The sequence below is a fragment of the Aethina tumida genome, chromosome 1, assembly GCF_024364675.1.
Source record: "Aethina tumida isolate Nest 87 chromosome 1, icAetTumi1.1, whole genome shotgun sequence".
NCBI classification, from domain to species: Eukaryota; Metazoa; Arthropoda; class Insecta; order Coleoptera; family Nitidulidae; genus Aethina; species Aethina tumida.
In genome coordinates, this window is record NC_065435.1 from 3,606,923 (window position 1) to 3,626,484 (window position 19,562).

The 19,562-nt window shown below is 23.2% G+C and overlaps 1 protein-coding gene across 1 annotated transcript in view; it reads left to right on the forward strand.

Annotated features, from left to right (window-relative positions):
* Window positions 1-19,562, forward strand: part of LOC109608305 (neuronal acetylcholine receptor subunit alpha-7) — a 123,825-nt gene that overhangs the window by 46,759 nt on the left and 57,504 nt on the right. The gene's annotated exons all lie outside the window — the stretch shown is intronic.

Here is a 19,562-nt window from a genome sequence, read left to right on the forward strand (position 1 = left end):
TAATAAAATGTTTTTTAATTTGATGCTCTACATATGAGCGATTCGTGAAAACAATTATTTTTAATATTATCATAGTGTTTTTTTGTATATTATTTCTAAAATGTATTTTGTATCACAATTTTTACAAAAAATATATGCTTGTCACAATTTCCGATAAAAATTAAGTAAAACTTTAACGACATAAAATGTGGTTTTAGTTATTTAAAAATTATTTGAAACAAATATTGATATATATATATATAACTATACAGAAACCTTTGAGTTAAAATTACTTTTAAATGGAAATTGTTATTGTTAATAACATCTATTGTTTTTAATAACATTTCTGTAAAATGTATATTATAATTAATTTCATATTGGATAACACAATAAAATGTTAAAATGGTTGTTAAATTCATCATTTTACAAATATTAGTTTAAATCGAAAAATGAACATTGATCCTTAATTATAAAAGATTTCCTTGTAAAATTGAAAAGGTCAATTTATATAATATAGAATTTGTTTCAAATTCCAAATTTTGCCAATTTGTTGGTAATGAAATCAAGTTTTCAAAAAATACAGTGTATGAAATAGTGAATGTGTACAAGGTTGGTAAATTAAAATTTATATTTGAAACAGAATTGAACACACATAACCTTTATTAAAGTGACAATTTTGTTGTTATCCAAAAACGGTTATGAGCAAAATGTGAAAATCAATATCAATTCTATATATGTTCTAAATTACTTTAACAAACTATATTTATTAACTAATAACAATTCTGATAAATATTTAAATAAGTTTTTAACGTATATTTTTGGGTTTGGTTTAATATATTTAAGAATTTAAGTAAGGAACGATGATATGACATAAGAAAATTGTTGTAAACTAAACAATAATATTCCATGGATCATAAAAGTTAAATTTAGAATTTTTGCAAATATTAATTTAAATCAAACAAGTTTAATCTACTCTCAATTATAAATTTATGCTTGTAAAATTCAAACTAAAAAAAATTGTGTTTAAACTAAATATTCACAATTGTTCATGATTAAATATCAAAGTTCCAAGAAAATCATGTACATAAATTAATGAGTAAATCGTTGAAAAATTAAATTTGAAACTCGTATAACATTTATTGAAGGAATAATTGTGTTCGAAGTGGAAATGCATTTTAACAAATGATTATACATTAATTTGTATTTTTATTTTTTTATTTTCTGTATCAGAATTTTGCAAATGTTATTTTAAACCAAAGTTAAATTGATTTCAATCACAAAGTGTTCATGTAAAATTTGCAAAGCCAATCGATAAATTAATAAATATTTAATTTAAATGTATAAATTAGTTAAATTGTTAAACATTTACAATTTATTCGTAATTAAAATCAGGTTTCCAAGAAATATCCTGAATGAAACATTGAATGGCCAAAATGTCGATAAATGCCTAAATTTTACACTGAATTAAACAGATAAAACATTTATTAAATTAACAATTTTGTTTTTACCAGGAAACGATTATGAGCAATATGTAAAACCACGAATTGCAATAAAAAAACAAATATATGTCCAATTAATGATGGATATCTATATAAACTAATTTAAAGCTATAACAACTTTCAATAGATTTCACTTGAAAATTTTAACGAGGGTTTTAACATTTATTTTATTTGAAGTTTAATGAAATAAATAATAATATGGCATTAAAATAACGAGTATCCATCCATTCGTGAAATTTTAAAAAAGTATTAATTTTAATAAATTGCTTTGATAGATAATTTTGTTAGAACCAAAAAAATGGCTGTGAGCAAAATATAGAAGTAAATTTCAGTTCAATAAAATACAATTGAGTGATATGTAAAAGTAAAAGTTTCATTTATATTCGAGGCTATCTAGACAAACTATTTTAATTAAGTAATAATAATTCTGATAAATAATGGGAAACTGTTATAGTAAAATCTAATAAAATTAAATTTGAAACAAATAACTTTTATTAAAGTGTCAATTTTATTGTTAACAAAAAACGGTTACGAGCAAATATATTTTAAAATTAAATATTAATTTTATTATATTTTGTTGAGTGAAAGTTGTTTAAATTTTGTTTTGTGAAAACTCGATCGACAAATTACTAAATATTTAATTTATATCTAAAATTTGGTTAAACATTTCCAATTTATTCATAATTAAATATCAAGTATTCAAGAAATACTGCCGATAAAATATTGAATGAGTAAAATGTTGACAAATTAACGTATAAATTTTAAACAGAATGGAACAGATTAAACATTTATTAATGTGATAATTTGGTTGTTACCTAAAAACGATTATGAGTGATGTGTAAAAAGCAACATAGGCTGCAAATAACTATTGAGAAAAAATTAAGTTTACGTTTAATTAAAAATTTATGGAAACAATAAAATACAACAATAGATCACATAAAACATAATAAAACGAAGAACTACTTTAAACTAAACTATTTATATTACTTTGAATGAAATTTCTATAAAATATATTTGAATCAGTTTTAATTTTGTTTTACACTAAAATATCATGGTTAAAAATCCACATTTTTGTCAAATATTAATATAAACCAAACAGTAAACAAATTTTTCTACCCTTAATTATAAATATGTGATTGTAAAATTAACAATAAAAATAAATATGGTTTAAACTCTAAATTTTTCAACAATTTCACTGAAAATAATATGCATAAAGTAAAACATTGGAAAATTAAATATGAAACAGATTAAATATTTATTAAAGTGATAATTTTGTTGTTACCAAAAAACAATTATGAGCAAAATGTAAACAGCAAATTCATTACATTTTTGTTTAAAGTTCGTGAAAATGCATTTTCACAAATGGTTAAGTATTAATTTTATTATATTATTCTGAATGAAATATCTCTAAAATGTATTTGTATTTGGACTATTATTTTGTGTATCACATTGATTAAAGTCATAATGTTTGCAAAATATATTTTAAACTAAATTAATTAATTGTTCATAAGTCTGCATGTAAAATTTGAAGAGTCTATCGATAAATATTTAATTTCTATATAAAATTTTTCCAATTTAATAGGTTAAATATCAAGTTTCCAAGAAATACTGCGCATCAGATATTGAGAGTTTAATCCACAAATGTTAAACTGAACTGAACAACCCTCAATGAAGTAAAATATATATACCAATATAACATTAAAATAATAATCCTATTCCTGGAATAATAACAAACATGTACAGTAGTGGTTATTAAAGCAACTTTTTAAAATAATATTTTAATTTATTATTTTAGCCATAATCTTTTGTTTAATGTGAAATATTAAAATAATTTTAATTTACTATTGTTATTGTATGCAGTATTATAAAAATTATTATATATTCTTTTTCTATAAAATGTCACATATATTTGGCTGAATTAAGCTGGATATAAATACAGCAACTTTAATTCTGAAAGGTATTTTTATTGATTACATCTGTGTTATTCAATTTAAACTTGATCAACCATGTTTTTCAATCTATTACAATTTTGGATTTGTCTTTGAGATCATTTTCATATCAAAACACATTTATTAAGAGCATCATTTCTTTAATATATGGAAGTAAATTGTTGTTTAATATATCCCTGTACATAAATTATTCTAAAGGGTTTACATCAGAAGAATTGAAAAAACCCTATAGTATAACTGAATCGCCACTATGTTTCACTGTGGGTAGTTTTGTTCTTGTAGAATGTTTAACATAAGCAGAACCATCATTTTCTTATAAATTAAATTTAAACTCGTCACTTTAGTGACTACTCGTCTCCACTGCTCTATGGTCCAGTGAATGTAGACTCTAAGTTAGTTAAAATTGGACCTTCACATTTTTAGTAGAAACAAGAGTTTTTCATTTAGTTCTGATGTCTAACAAAGTCTCATCCATTAATCATCTTCTCACACTCACTAATTTCAGCAAATCCCGTATAGTTGCTATAATTTTGTTCAATGAAAAATAATGCAATTTTTAAGTGTGGGCATAAAAATAATAGAATAATGATGGCAATTCACATAGTAAATATATTTTTAATATATTTTAATAAGTTGCCTTATTTATGGCCTCTATTGTAAGTATTAATTTTAAAAAATTATTTTGAAATAAAAAATGTACTTGAATTTGTATTAGACTTATATTCAGGTTTTGAGGATGAAAATCAAAAGATAAAAATGCAAACATTTAATTTTTATATGAAATATCATTTAAACTATAAATGTTGCTAATTAAGCATAAACATTTTTAAGGAAATAAAGTGCATAAAACAATGAGTAAAACGTTGGTAAATTAACGCATAAATTTTTACCAAAACTGAACAAATATAACATTTGTTAAAGTGGCAGTTTCGTTGCTGCCAAAAAACAAGAAATATGTAAAACAGTGCGGAGTTAAACAAAAAAAAAAAACAAAAATCAATACCGGCCCCAATTTTTGTTCGTAACTGCCTAGACAAACTAATTTAATTAAGTAATAACAATTCTCTTGCGCAATAAATCTCTTTAATTCACATATACGAAGATAACACAGCTCTGTGTAACAATCCAGCATTAATCCGAAAAGATATCTGACTTTTCCATTTAGAAAGTATATCTATAAAGCCTCTTATCTTAAATTATCGTGTAATGTTAAGTTTATTGCAGCTTTAGTTTTCTGATTTATTTTAGTTACGAGTAAGTTATACGTTTATTTTGACGCTTACACTCTCATTTATCTGTCCCTGAGGCGACTTTAACTATTATTAAACCAGAACTACCGAGAGTGTGAGCGGCGGAGAGGGGCAACTTTAAATAATATCCCCTCACGATTTATAACCGGCCACAGCCGCGAGTTCATTTTTTTTTTTCTTAACACCACCGATATTTATAATGCTGAAACATATTTCGGTGGGGCGCGACTCCTGCCGGTCGGAAGCGGGCACAAGAAACCGTAATTAAAAGCCAGTTATCTGAAATCGTTTTCCATGATGAAGCTCGTTTTTTACCAAAGACACAAAAAGTAAATTGCATTCGGTAACATTCAGAGCGGCGGGAATTAATTAAAAATTGTTATTACTTCAAGAGCTGTCCTCAAATATCAATCAGTTTCTGTTTTAAATTTCGCTTTTTGTTTCGCTTCCACCACACTGTCACGACCGAAATGTTGCGTACTGTACTCGCTGACATAGGAAGTGGAATACACAGATTAACAAAATTTGGTGTGTATACTTGTGAGGACAAAAAATGATTAGGTTTTGAGGGCTGTTTGTTGAAGAGTTTTAGTTTCCCACTTTTTTGTACAATTTTTATGAGTGACAACTTCAGTATTCATTTAACTTTTGTTGTGTCAAAAGTATTTTTATTCTTCTAAATTGTACAAAGAATGTAATAAAGATTAATATTCAAAAAACCAACCTAACTTATATCGATTCAACATGTTTTTCTCTTTTACCCTAAATAATAAAACAAAAAATCATTGAAATCACCGAATACATTACATTAGATTGTGATGAAAACACTTCGTGTGAGGGATGGGGCGAAAAATTAAATGAATTAGCGGTCAGTAATTAAAATGGGCGGTGGCAAAAGAAACGTTTGTGACCATTTAATTATCGGGCTCAATTAAAAAAAAATGCGCTTGGCAAGTCGAAAAACCGATTAAATCAACCGTCAACAGTAATTCCACGTTTTATAAAAGGCTTTTAAGTCGGTTTCAGATCAAATAACATCCATGACTGACGTTGATATTCCGCAAATATAAAATTTAACTGCAGTGGTACAAATATATAAGAATATTGAAAGTAACTACTTTATTACACAGGGATAAAATTTTATTAGGGCGCCGTAAAATGTAATATTGTTATTTTTAAATAACTACATAGTAAAAATTTTATTTTCCACGTTCGAGGCAAACGTTTATCACGAGATATAAATAAAATGTTTCGAAACAAGTGATTTCAATGAGACAGATTATTTTTATTATTTCGGCTAGAAATGCGCCTCGAGAGACTTCTTTAATACCGGGGACAAAAGAAATGTTGCAATAAAACAAAGGACACAGTTTTACACGACTTAAAATAATACCTGTCATGTTCGCAAATACAACGCTCACCATTATCATTGATTTTGAAACGTTCATCATTTTTTTCTTTTTCGCAATTAAAAAATGTTAATGTCATGAATAATTGCCAAAACTAATTTGAATATAAACTGAGCGAAGTGGATTTAAATATTTTAAGGGTCATAAAGTACGTATAATATAATAATAAAGTAAACTATAAAATTATGCGCTGAAATATAAATTTAATTTTAAAAATATCACCACATTATCTTGCTGTAAAAAACAAATCATAAGATAAGCTACAATATAAAAGGTAACTAATTTGCCTCCAGTACTTTTATATTTTAATATTACTGAATTATAAATTTAATTTTATGCCACTATATTAAAATGGCATGTCGTTGAGTTTTTTACATTTTAATTACTATGAGAGTTTTTAATAAAATATACTTTGATGTGATTAATGGAACTCTCATAAAACTTTAGCACTATAAAATTTGAAGTGTTTTTCCTATAATATTATTAATTATTATTATTTATATTTATTATAAGTAATTTTATTATAATATTTATATTGTTTTTAATACATATATATTGATGAAAATAAGCCTATGAAAATGGTTATAAATATACACTTTAATATAGTAATTATAACATTAATTATTATATTTTAATAATATAGAGACAAATTATTATATATATATTTTACAAAAAACTAATTAATTGATTAATTAATTAAACGTGTTCCAATAATTAATACAATTAAAATCTATAATTTAATATACAGTTATATAGTTTGAAAAATATGTTTATATATGTTATATCTTCAATTTATTCATTAACGTCTAATATAATGTAAATTTTGAAAAATAACATTTTTATAAAAAATAATTAAAAATAATAGTTCTATAAATTGAATAACAGAATACGGTAAAATTGTTTTAAATAATAATACAAGACAATTTTAATGAAAGAAGGAAAGAAACTACACTTATTATGTTAATACAAATTAATAAAAATGTAAAAAAAAATAATAATTATTAAGTAACGTATTTACCATATATTATTAAAAATATTTCAAATAATAATTAAAAGTTTTATTTTTTATATAATTTTAAAGATTTAATTTTAATGAAACCACTAAAAGTATATACCAATCGATAACCAATTCATGCGACTGAATTTTGAAAGAGACATCATGCACGACAGAGACAGTAAGTAGTAAGTCTGCATTTTTGCTTCGTATTGGGATTCTTTTACCGTCTCTGTTGTGCATGATGTCTCTCTCAAAATTCACTAGGATCAAAGGCTTTACAATCGATATAAAATATGTTCTTTTTTAAAAATTAATTATTTCTTAAGAGTATTTTTATTAACAATAAAATTATAATTGCGGCAAATTTTTTATAAAAACCAATTAATAATAATTGATAATAGGATTATCTATTTAATATTAAACATTTAAAATAATTTAATAACTAATTTATGACAAAAAATTACTTCAAAATTTTTATTTTAATAAATTTATATAAAGTATGTTATTAAAATATTCATTATATTTTATGTACATAATATTTTCTTTAACTTTTGACAATGTTTATATAAATAATATTTTTTCATTAACTTTATAAAATTTAATTTTTGTAAAACATTCGATACTTTTTAAAATATTGTAAATTTGTTTTAAATAATAATTTTAGAGTATTTTAATGCAGAAAATCAATTCAATAATTGATATAAGTACTTATGATTAAAAATTTGAAGTATAAACCTTTTTCATAAAAATTAATTCTAAAAATATTACTTTAATCATATCACAAGAAATTTGATGTATTTTTAACAGCTTAATAATAATATTTGAAGTGACATTTTGCCATACACATTAATAATTTTTAAAAATATTAACTAACTAAATTTTTTACAAAGGCTAAATTAATAATTCTAATGATTAAAAATAATTAAAAAATATTTCAAATAATTAAATCACAAAAAATGTGTTTAGTTATTTTGTACATATTGATTTATGTTTTAAGGGTTAAAATAATAAATAGTAAGTTAAATTAATTTTACTTTAAGTTAAATAGTTAATATATGTATTTAATAAAAATATTTTAAATAATTTAAATTAAATGTCTTTATAAATAAAAAAATATTTCAAATAAAAATTTATAAATATATTAGAAAAAATATATTTACTTTTTTGTTCATACAGATTTTTCAGGGTAATATTTTAACGTTTAATAATAAAATTTAAAGTGATATTTTATGTAAAAATATATATATTATTTACGTTAGATTTATATTTTTTAAATATTGTACACAATTTTATTCGTATACTGGTAATATTAAAAGTACTGTAAAATAGTTTTAAAAATCACCATTTAAGAACATTTTAGTGTAAGTAAAGTCATACGTCAATGTAAAAACAGTATCTGTTTACACGTCATGGAGTTAAATAGTTGGTTGAGGCTTTTAACGTCGAGTTGATTCAAGGGAAAAAACGCCGCAGCACGTGGTACAAAGAAAATTGATCTAATGGATGCAAATAAAGTGGATGATGATAAAGTGGAAGTTTGAAGTAATAAAGCACGTAATCGAAGATTAATATACAGTGTTGGAAGTCTTAAAACAGCTTAATGCAATTTCGTAGCGCAGAACTAGCGAATGCAAAACGTACAAAAGTTCGATTACGGTCTTAAAACGTTCGCGTAGTAATTCCCTTTTCTGCCGTCGATATTTTTCATCTCGTTTGATATAATCAGGGCTTCGTATATATTTTAAAGGGAAAACAAAAAAAAATGTGGAAGATAATTGAGTTAAGGACGAAACTACGGGTCCGTGAAAGTTGCCACTGCCGCATCTCGGCGCCTTAAAAATCTATAAAAATAGATACGGATGCAAACAAAGGATGTTTGTTCCACTCGTAAATTTCCATATTTCAGATTTAATTCCTGCCGCAGTTCTTTTATGCCGCACGAAACCGCAGCCGTGTGCACGGAAAAATTGTAAATCTTCAAGCCCGGCTGTTATTCACCGGTAAACATGCCATTTGCGGCCGCCGTTTGTTGCAATCCTCCAAACATTTATGCGTCCAGTTAATTAACATCCAAAAACACGGGCCCGTAATGTTAATCAACAGGTACGTTCAAAAAAATCAATTTTTCCTCCTGCGGATTTTTCTGTTTTAAAACCGGCGACAGTTTCGGATTTGGCCTTGTTTCAATCCCCCAATCTATTCTTTTCTCGCCCCATTAATTCCCTATCCTATTAGGAAAGTAAAAGAGGGAAAAAATAAATTCAATTTCTTTAATTACCTTATTTAACGTTACGCTCGGCCGACATTATTTTATTGTGCGTCACTACTAACACTACAAAATTTATTTTCATAATTCAATATTGGACGAATTCGAAATTATCACACCTTTAGGTCTAATGCACATTTAATCCGACTTTTCCATTAAGTTTCATATTTAAATATTGCAAGAAACTTTGGAAAAATGATTATGTTGTAATGGAAGACGTGAGAATGAAAAATTAATGAGAACAAAATTAAATTTGTCAGACAGAAAAGGGTTGAAAAACTCCATTCATTCTTGCTTAGGTAAATGACATATTTAATATAGTTTTTTTCAATTACTTAAATGTATTCAGCAAAGCTATCACACATTTCATCCTCCTTGTTCTATATGAAATAATTTCATAATTATATTCACGTTTAGAACATGTAATGTAAATTTAATCATATTTTAAACTATAATTACCACTATTAGTGCATAAAGTTTTAATTTTAATACTGCGAGAAACTTTGGACAATTAATTATGTTGTAATGAAATAATTAATGAGAATAAAATTTGTATCTAATTAAATGTCTATTTAATGTTAAATTTTTGCTCTCTAAATCATTTTTTATCACTAAAAAGTACAAAACAAAACAAACTGGTTCCAATTGAATATCTTCCAAATAGTAATTTCATTTAGAATATTTAATGCAAATCTAATAGAATATTCACACAAACTTTTAAATTTAAATAACACTAAATAATTAATAATAATTGTGTAGTAACAGAATATGAGTGTATAAAAAGTTAGTCAGATTACTGAAATGTATTTAAGAAAAGTACCATACATTTAAGCCAATAATCTCATTTAGAATAAAACTAACAGAAATTTTACAAACAGTTTTTAATTTAAATATTGTGAAATAATTGTGTAGTAATATACAGGTTAGGTTTAGTGATGGTAAAATTAAAATTGTTTAACAGGCTTTAATTTTCATTGCCTAAATAAATGTCAACTTTGATATTGGTTTTAGCATTTTATTTTGGATTATTGAAACAAAATTTCCATACAAATTATTTGAACTATTGCAAATAACTTTCGAATTGTAATGTCATTTAGGGTATATAAGGTAAATGTAATCAAAATTTTACATAAAGTTTTAAATTTAAATATTGAGAGAACTTTGGAAAAGTAATTAAGTTGTAATGGAAGATGTAGAAATGAAAAATTAATCACGATGCAATTAAAATTGTTAAACAGAAAATTGAGAAAATATTCGTTCACTCTGTGCCTAAATAAACATAGTTTACTATTTCTTGATCATTGAAAATAATTTAAAAAAAAAGGCACATTTTATTCAAGTTGAAATAATTTCAAAATTTTAATTTGATTTCGACTGTTTAAAGTCAAATCTAATTAAATATTTTTATTCCCCTAAATTTTGATGTTATGAGAAACTTTAGAAAAATAATTAAGTTGTAAGTGAAACATAAGAACGAAAAATTAGAAAGAGTAAAATTGAAATTGTTGAAGAGAAATGGGTTGAAAAATTTTGTTCAATCTGTGACTAAATAAGTGTCTTTTTTAACATTGTTTTTTTCCAATTTATTATATTTTTTTCAATTATTCAAAAGTACTCAACAAATGTGTCACATTTTCGTGAGTCATACATAAGTTTTATTTTGGTTTAGAATATTTAATGTAAATTTAATTCGGTTTTTACATAAACATCTAAATTAGAATGCTATAAAAAATTTTGAAAAAATAAGTTTTTTGTAATAAAATATGTCAATACCAAAAATAAGATAATAAAATTGATAGAATAGAGTTGAAAACTTTCTATTTTGTGTTTTCTTTTTCTATTGAAAAGAATTTAACAAAAATACTATTACATATTTCATCTAAAATATTTAATATTAAAATGATTTCAAAGTCTTATTTTGGTTTAGAAAGTTAATGTAATTCTAATCGGATATTTATAAAAACTTCAAAATTTAAATATTTTCATAAAATAATTATCTTGTAATAGAATATGTAAATACCAAAAATTAAAGAAATTAAAATTGAAATTGTTAAACAGAAAAGATTGAAAAAATACAGTTCAATTTTTGCCTAAATAAATGTCAACTTTTAATATAGTTTTTCCTATTTTATGATTTGTTTTCGGCTATTGGAAAGTATTGGAAAGTATTGGAAAGTATTTAACAAAAATGTTACCACATATGTTTCAAAAATATTTAAAATAAAATGATTTCAAAGTTTTATTTGCGTTTAAAAAGTTTAATAAAAATCTAATCAGATGTTTACATAAAACTTCAAATTTAAATATTGGAAGAAATTTTGAAAAATATGTAAATACCAAAAATTAATGATAATAAAATTGAAATTGTTGAACAGAAAAGAATTGAAAAATTCAGTTTTTATTTTTGCCTAAATAAATGTCAACTTTAATATATAATATATGGGAGTTTTTCCAATTTTATTTTTTTTGACTATTGGAAAGAACTTAACAAACATACCACATATTTTATCCACAATATTTAAAACTAAAATGATTTTAAATTCTTATTTTGGTTTAGAAATTTTATTATAAATCGGATATTTACACAAAATTTCAAAATTTTTTAAAAAATTATTATCTTGTAATAGAATATGTAAATACCAAAAATTAAAGATAATAAAATTGAAGTCCTTAAACAGAAAAGAGTTGAAAAATTCAGTTCAATATTTGCTTCAATAAATGTCAACTTTAATATTGTTTTTCGTATTTTATGTTTCTTTTTCCGACTATTGAAAAGTATTTTATTGTATCCAAAATATTTAAAATTAAAATTTCACAGTCTTATTTTGATGAAGTTTAATAAAAATCTAAAAAATAATTATGTTGTAGTAGAATATGTAAATACCAAACATTAAAGACAATAAAAACCATAAAATTGAAATTGTTGAACAGAAAAGAGTTCAATCCAATCCTAAATATAATATATATAATATAATTTTTCTTATTAAATTTAATTATTTATTTATTTATTTTCTTCGATATTACATCCAATAAACGTGCCACATATAATAACGAATCTACTTCAAACACTATCAAACTAAATAAATGTCAATTTTAATTTATAGTTTTTCATTCTTTATTATTGAAAAGTACACAACTCTTTCAAATTGGAATAATTTCCAACTTTTATTCTCATTTAGGATATTTTATGCAAATGAAATCAGACTTGTGTGATGTGAAAAATTAAAGAGAATGAAATTTAAATAATCAAACAAAGGAGGGCCGGAAAATTTCGTTCAATATTCGCTTAAATAAATGTCAATTTAACTATTTATTTTTTTTATATTCGACTATCGAAATGTGTTCAACAAAAACCGTCATAATTTTAATCCAAACAGTTCCGAAATCGCAAAAATCACGCATTAAATTATGCTCTCGGGCCTTAAAACAAGCCAGTCGCGGGACTAAAAGCCGCTGCGAACTATTCAGCCGGGGTCCCCGCTTGTAAACAGATAGTGTCTCCTCAACGAACATGAATAATTCCTGCGACATATGACCCTCGTAAAATTCGACGTTATAAACCCGCGTCATTACGCCAAAACGAAATGACTTTTCCGGGACATAATTGCAAAAAACTTTTTACTGACGACTTATTCGCCATTACCGAGATTTTCAGCCGGGGCTCCGAACTCCAGAGACAAATTTTTACCTTTTACACACACTCTCGCATGGCCATTGTAAATTACATCCGAGAGACACTCAATCTACGTCCCGGACGCATATTACTAATTAATTTTTCACCTTGTTTTTTTTCGGTTTTCGGGCACATCCCAAAAAATTTATGATCACCATCCCGCCGGCGTCCTGTTCGAGTGAATCAATTTACGTTTCTAATGTAGTATGCGATGCGAAAACACCACTGAACTGGAATATATTATAAAACGGACTCGATAACGCGAATCTATTGTTTCCTATGTGCATTAAATTGTTCAAAATAATTCACCATGTCGGGCTTTTAATCGACACACGGCGAAAAACGTTTTTCAGCCCGTTCAACCCAAATCGATTCCTGCGTTTTTAAAACCGCCCATCAAACAGGACGGTTGACGTTCGATCACGCGGAAAAAACTAGCTCTTCAGACAAAGTGATAATTTATTGTTTTTTTTTTTTTTTTAGAAAAAACACAATGGTTTTTGAACAAAGAATTTGACGTAATATAAAAGCGCAGCTTTCCCGGATTATTTCGGCGTGTACACAAGTGAAGTTTTCTTTTCTCTTAATCGCCACACGCCAAAAAAGTGTACGAGCTCGGTCAACCGAAATCGATTTTCGAGCGGGCTTTGCTAAAATAAAAGCGAGTGGAGAAACATTTTAAGAAAATTGGCACACAAGCTGGTTAAGAAAACTATACATTTTCTGCTTCATGGAGTTTCTAATATTTATTAAATTGCAAGCAAAAAGCTCCTCGTCCGGGAAAATACGCGATATTGGTAAATAAGTTGGAGTCGGGGAAAGAACGAAACGGGGGCGACGATTATGGATGATCACTTACAACCTGCCTTAAATGTAAACAAGTGTACTTAGTATGTATAAAAAAAGTTGATGAAACTGACAAAATTTCGAGCATTAAAATTTGCCCAATTTAATTATGTGCATTAAAATGCCATTAGGTTAAGTTGATTACATATTATAAATTTGATGGATCGCTGAACATATGTAATTAGTATATTTTCATTTTCCTCATGATTTCCGCCTATTATACATAAAGTTTTTCAGTTATAATTGACTGCATGCTTACAATTAAATTTAATGAGGTGTTAAAAACTATTTTTATTACTATGTTGTTATTATTTTTGAAAATTTTTAGTCTAGAATTTCGGTATTTTATTATTATTGTAAAGCAATACAATAAATTTAAAAAGGAGTATAGAACAAAGAATATAAAAATTGAAGTTATGAACATATGTTACATAATCAAGTAAATTCACTGTAAATCTTTTGTAACATAAGTTTCATAAAATTTCAATTCTCTTGGACATCTATTACATTCAAGTTCCGAGAAATGAAGATGAAGAGCAACCCACGTTTTATATAAATAAATATAATAATATAATAATATAAAGTATAATATAAATATGTATTTTAAAAATGTGACTTATATTTAACATCAATTTAAAAAAAAAGTTTAGAAATTAATTTTAATAATTTGATGTTCAAATGTATTGTGTAAGTGTATATTATTTGAAAGAAGAAACAATAAATATGTATTTTAAGCATATATTTTCAATAATTGTTATTAATTTTATCAATGCCAAAATTAATATTGAATTTTATTGAATATTTATTTAAAAATTTCTATTTTTTAATATAATTTAATAATGACTTTTTGGTATAAGTTGTTTGTTTAAAAATTGGATAAAAAAGTTAATATTCAAAGAAAGAGTAATATAATATAAATAAATAAGCAATAACAAAATTTATTATTAAAACAAAAAAATAAATATATATTATAAGAATTTAATATGTTGAAAATGTTCCTAATATTCAATTTCAAAATTAATATTGGATGTTAAAAAATTAATAATTTAATATGAAAATATTTATTCGTAACATAATTTAATAATAATTTTTAATGAGAAAATTCATACTGTTCTGAAAAATATCAACAAATGTTTGTTTTCCTATTTTAATTTTTAAATTTACCTAAAAGTAATTTAATAATGCATAAATTGATTGTTCATATTGTTTGAAGTATACTGATAAATCTTTGTTTTTGTATTTTAAATTACTTAGAAAAATATAATATTCAAAGAAAAAGTAATATTTAATCTAAATAAATAAACAATATAAAAATTTATTTAAACATAAAAAAACTAATATGTTAAAAATGTACCTAAAATTTAGTCTCAATTAATGTAGGGTTTTTTAGATTAAAAAAATATATTTTCAGAAATTTATATAATAATAATAAAAATATTTATTCGTAAAATAATTTCATAATAACTTCATTGTATTGGATGCTTTTTTATCATTCCGTAACAAATTTTAATTTTTCAATCATAATTTTTAAATTTATCTAAAAAATAAGTTATTGAATAAATAAAAAATAACAGAATTTAATAATTTTTTGAATAAATTAATTGTTCCAAAAATATGAAAAAACAATTCATATTATCCTGTTATAATTATCCTATTTATAAATGTTTGTTTTTAATTTTTAAATTTATTTAAGAGAGTAACTAAAAATTAATATTCAAATACAAACTAATTTAATTTAAATAAATAAACAAAAGCAGAAAAAATAAATATATTTTAAGAGTTTAATGTGTTAAAAAGATTCCTAAACTCAATTTCAAAATTAATATTGGATTTTATTGAGAATTGAAAAAAAAAAAAAATATTATAAAATATTCAGAAATATTATAAAATATCATTAATTGGAATAAAATTAAATATTAAATATTTAATACATTAAATATTTAATGTAAATAAATAAACAATATAAAAATTTATTTAAACATAAAAAACAAATATATTAAAAATGTGTCTAAAATTTAATATTTTTAGATTAAAAAATGCAATTTTCAAAAATTTACATAATAATAATGAAAATATTTATTCATAAAATAATTTCATAACTTCATTGTATCATTATCATTCCGTAACAAATTTTATTTTTTCAATTATATTATTTAAATTTATCTAAAAAATAAGTTATTGAATAAATAAAGTTATTGCATAAATAAAAAATAACATAATTTAATAATTATTTGCATAAATTCAAAAAATATAAAAACAATTCATATTATTCTGAGAAAATATTCTAAATGTTTGTTTCTTTTTATAATTTTTAAATTAAAAATACAAAATAAATAAATAAAAACAGAAAAAATAAATATAACAAGTTTAATGTGCTAAAAATGTTCCTGATCTCAATTTCAAAATTAATATTGGATTTTATTGGGAATTTAAAAAAAAATATATTATAAAATATTCAAAAATTAATATAATACGAAAAAATATTTATTCATAACAATTTAGTAATAAATATTGTTCAAAAGTTTTTCTCAAAAATATTGATAAATATTTGTTTTCTGTTATAAATTATATATTTACTTTGAAAAGTGAGTAAATATTCATAGAAAAAGTAATATTTAGTCTAAACAAAAAAAAAAAAAAACACTATAAAAACTAAAAATCATTAAAACATCACAAATATATTTCAAGAATATTAAGAATATGTCTAAAATTTATATTAAAGAAATACAATTTTTAAAAATTTATGTAATAATTATTTATTCGTAAAATAATTTCATAATAACTTCATTTTATCATGATTTATATCATTTCGTAACAAATATTTATTTGTAACATAATTTAAAGCTTGATGAAAACACTTTTTTTTTTCTACGGACATTTAATAATTGAAAATTTGACGGCGATAATTATTTGTTGAATTGGAAACTGTCATTAATTAATTTACTCATCCAACGTTGATTACTATCATTCGTATATTAAAACAATACAAAAATCACGCGCATATTTTAATTACATCGGATTTAATCCAATTAAAATATTAAACCTAAAACAAACGATAAATTTATTGCGATAAATATAATAAATAAAAAAGGGCCATCACCAACTGGGGAAACAACCCGCAAACAGTTTCAGATATATAATTGAAAAACTAATTTCGACACAATTCTTAACGATTAAATGACAACGTTCTTGAGGGATTTTACCGAAATAATAAATGATAGCGGACATTTTTCTGTGCAACAATTTAACGTCCCAAGTTACAAAACTTATTATCTTATTTGTTAAATGTAATATCAACCAGGGAGTTGCGCTTAAGAGCTGATTAAATACAAGTTACAAGCTACAAGCGTCGCCGGATATCAAATCATTTATGTAGTGGCAATTAATTTGGTAATTGATGTATTGGACGTCGCTTAATTGCAAAAGTTTCTGTTTTAAGTTTCAGAATTGTCCTCCTTAACAAATTAGCATTGAAATAGGTAACCCTAAACTAATCCACCCATTAATTAACTTTAATTAAAACTTGTTTATAAACATTTTTTGTTTGTGCGATTCGTTAAGGAATGAACACAATGAATGTTAAATAGTTCGCAATATAATTAGTTTGCAACTAAAACGGCGGGACGAACAATTTGTCAATTTCTTCATTTAAATGTAGTACTATTGAGTACTGTCGAACAGGAAATTAAATGTGACATAGTTAACATGTGTATGACACATTAATATTGATTAAATCTAGTAGCAAACTCAAATGATTGATGTAGTGGCAATTAATTTGTTAATTGATGCATTGAAAATACATTGACTCGCATCATTATTTATAATTAAAGTTTATGTTTGTGTGTAGTGCATTCTATATTTGATATACATTGGTTTACCGAATATTAATTGCTAAAAATTAAAACAATTAGTAAATGCGAATTGATATGCAATGACTAATTAATTGATGCCATTCCATTTGCATATAAACTAACTAACTTAGCACTGTTTAATCATTATCAAATTGATATAATCAAATTTATCAAGTATTCTTTCAACTTTGAGCTTAAAAGGTTTATTTTGTACTTTGCAGCAAAGCTCTGATTAATAAAACCACACTTTACTGTTGCTGCCACAACTTACAATTGTATTAAAGTTACATATAACTAATATGTAACATAATGTTGTTTTAACTAAAATAAACCTATTGAAGAAGGAAACTTCAGTCCAGATCAAAAGCAAATTTTACGTGGACCAAACTATGGCATATTTAATCTCAGAATTTAATTATAATATCACATAAATGGAATTTCGCCACGTATATATTAATTAAAAATTATTATTGTTATTATAGGAACCAATGCAGTTTCAAAATACAATGACTAAAATTAATTACAACTGCATTCAATCAATAATAAATGTCACACACATACAATAGCTTAATTTACTGAACAAATTTTAATAATTTACAATTTTTATACAACCTTAAAAACTATTTTAGACATTTTTAACAATTTTTACATAAATTAATTATTTAAAGAATATGGAAAGAAATTTAATTCCGTTCTGACAAAATATTGACTTATTTTTGTTTTTTTTTTTTATTATAATTTTTAAATTTATTTAACAGAGTGAATAACAATTGATATTCAGTTAAAAACGTGCCTAATATTCGATTTCAAAATTAATATAGGATTTTAAAAATTAATATGAAAATATTCGTTCATAACTTTAATAATAATTTTATTGTATAAATTCAATGTGATTTTATTTATTTATATTATAATTTTTAAATTTAATTTAAACTGTAGAATACAGTTTCTTCACAGAAAAAGTAAGAATTAAGAATAAACAAACTTGTTTATAATAAAAATTATATTGTTAAATTAAGAAACAATAAATATACATTTAAGAATATAAATAAAATTTTTAGTCAGTAGTTTATATAGTATATAAAAAAATAAATAAAACCATAACATATATTTTATAAAAAAACCTATAAATTAAAGTTATTTTATAATTAAGTAAAAAAATATAAAAATTCTTAAATTTAATTTAAACTGTAGAGTACAAATTTTCATCTTCACAGAACAAAAATTATATTACTAAAACAAAAAACAACAAATATATATATATATATATATATATATATATATATATATTTAAAAATGTAGTAATTTAACAATTACATTTATATAACAGTTCAACAATTTTTATTAATTTAATCCATTTCAAAATTAAGATTGAATTTCATTAGATATTAAAATATCAATATTTTCTTAATAAATATTGTTTTCAGAAATAAAATAAATAAAATAAATCAATAAACCCATTTTTAAATTTATGTATTAATTAAATGAATTAAATAGAACAAAGTTTATAAAAAATAGCATTTTAAGTATGTTAAAAAGCTCTTTATAATTTAATATTCAAATATATAAATTTCTGAGTTTTTTATAATTTTTAAATTAACTTAAAAAAGTGTAGAGTATAAGTTAATAACCCAAGTGAATTAACTACAACAAAGTTTATAAAATACCATAAATATGTATTTAAAGTATTAAAAAACTTCTTTTAAATTTAATATTAAAAATCGACAAATTCCTGAGTTTTTTATAATTCTTAAATTAACTTAAAAAAGTGTAGAGTAAAAGTTAATAATTTAAATGAATTAACTGTAACAAAGTTTATAAAACAAGCACCATAAATATGCAT